This window comes from Austrofundulus limnaeus, unplaced genomic scaffold (genome assembly GCF_001266775.1).
Source record: "Austrofundulus limnaeus strain Quisiro unplaced genomic scaffold, Austrofundulus_limnaeus-1.0 Scaffold1133, whole genome shotgun sequence".
In the NCBI taxonomy this organism is placed as follows: Eukaryota; Metazoa; Chordata; class Actinopteri; order Cyprinodontiformes; family Rivulidae; genus Austrofundulus; species Austrofundulus limnaeus.
The window spans coordinates 86,410-88,884 of record NW_013953535.1 but is presented as its reverse complement, the minus strand read 5'-3'; positions in this window follow the sequence as shown (position 1 = coordinate 88,884).

The window sequence follows — 2,475 nt, the reverse complement described above, 5'->3', positions numbered from 1 at the left end:
AAACTAACCTCACAGGTACCTACCTGACCCTAAACTAACCTCACAGGTACCTACCTGACCCTAAAACTAACCTAAACTCAGTTCATGCCTTGGTCCTAAACCCAACCCCCACACCCTAAATCAGCCTCTGAAGTCGTGGGGACCGGGCTTTGGTCCCGACAAGGCGCATTCCGTCCCCACAAGGCTGCATTTTCCTGAAAAACCGTCCCCACAAAGCAGCAAAAACAAGGGCACACACACACCCTCCAATCCAAAGTTCTGGTTAAACATTGGCCCAAAGTTTGCTTTCTGCCTTCTGCTGTTTTTACGCTGAAGGTCCATCAATTGTTGCCGCCATTATTGACTTAGTAATTAAAGTATTTTAACGTGGGGATTCTGTAATCATTACATTGTGCCGCCATCTGTTCCTGCACTGCTGCACCTGAGATGGATTTTTTTTTTACTCCTGTGTAAAAAACGTAAAAAATAACAAAAACAAACAATCAGGAAAGGCGGAGGAAGGACGACGTCGCCACCGTTCATTAAAACAGTTAAGATAAAATACTTAAAATGTTATTTTACTTATTTACAGCCCAACACATGGTCTTTGTCTCTGCATATGTTCATTTAGCTGTTAGCAAAATATCTCATGAACTACTGAACGAAACTCTACACAATTCAAGATGGCCACCACAGCTAATAAACACTAAAATGGCTCTAACGCAGTTAATTTTACAGATGTTGAGCTAAAATTTGGATCACAACTTTGATCTGTGACGTGCAATATGCATTTCTTCAAGGAATACTATTTTAAATTTCCTATTTCCTGTCAATCAGGCAGGAGTCTTTGCTCGTCTAGAATTAAAAATAAAAAAATACGATTTCCTTAACTTAAAGTTTTCATTCCTAAAACAACTAAAAACAAAAGGCCGAAAACAGAAAATATTTGTTTGAACGTGTGTTGCGCAAACATAATCTGTTTTTTAAAATAAGTTTTAGAAACAGATTTTTGTCATTTTTGTCTAAAGTTTGTTTTTCCAGTAAACAGAATATTTGTTCACGTTTACAGAAGAAACACAGCAGCTGTCAGAAATAATAACCTTGTAGTTTCTTGAAAGCAAACGCGCTCTGTCGTCCTCCAGAGTTTTGGATTAATTCAGAGATCTGGAATGTGAAAACGCCTGCAGCTTTTAGTCCAAACTTTCCTCTCAAATCCTCGTAAAGCATCTGAGACATCAGCAGGTGAGTAAACCCGACAGCGTATTTAAATAAGACAACAAACACGGTTGCAGAAAGGTTCTGAGCTGCACAAAGATCCAGAATCTAGTTTTATTTTACAGAAAAGAGCCGTCAGAATTATCACCAGAAAACATTACTGTCATCCATCGAATATATTATTCTTTAAATTGAAATTATTAAAATTTTATGAGCAGTTTGATTATAATATCTTGCAGATTATAAAGCTCATAAAAAATTACCTTTAAACATTCAGTTATATTTTAAGAGAGAAAGTTTATATAATCTTTAGGGACTTGAGATGTTTATAAAACCTAAAATTTGAACAAATTTGAAGGATCGATGCACTTCAGTTAAAAGAATAAGATTGTGTAATAATCTGGAGAGTGATTATAAAAATGTTGGTTCAGTGTGTTTAAGAGAATGATAAATTAAAAGTTTGTTAAGGAAATATGAAACTGTATATCCAAAGTTGTTGTTTGAACAGGAATTGAAGTTTTTATTTTTGTTTTGTTTTTTTGATTATTGTTTGAAATTAATTTAGGAAAAAAGGGGCGGATACAAGAATTTTTTCTTCTTTCTGCCTCCTTTCATTTCAAGTGTGATTTTTTTTTCTTTATTCTGTATAAAGAATCGTAAGAGAGTAAAGAGCACGTACGGTTTACAGACAGTGTCATAAACCTGCCTCGTTTGACCTTTTATTGTGTCCCATCTGGTCCGAGCTCGTGGCCTGAAGAGGAGGCAGGAGTTCAGGTTTTTACGGAGCTCACTGTTAAAAGCTCATTCACAGATGTCCTCTCTGCTGGTTCTGTAACACTTTCATCGGAGTCATATCTCTGTCTGCTCCACAGGAAAAGAGGCGTTATCAGCTCCTCAATACGGACTGAGCAGACCAAGTTTTTATCCTCATATCTTATTATCTGTATTATTTAAACCGCACTTTGTAATATTTAGAGATACTTAACCTATGGGCTGCGGCCAGGGCCTCAAAAGAACAACATTTTTTAACTTTGGGCCGCAGAGGGTCGTGGGACCACATTGATTTAAAATAAAGTGCAATACCCTTTCTCACCACTAGTAGCAGTAGTGCACAACTCAGATGTTTGTGTTTAACAACTTTTTAATATGTAGAAGAAGAACCTTAGAAACCTGCTGAGAATGGAAACCTATTTTAAAAGAAAACTAGAAGCAAAAATGAAAGTAACTCATCAAAAACACCAAAGTTTGTTGCTAATATGAAGAACAGCTTCTGTTTTTACC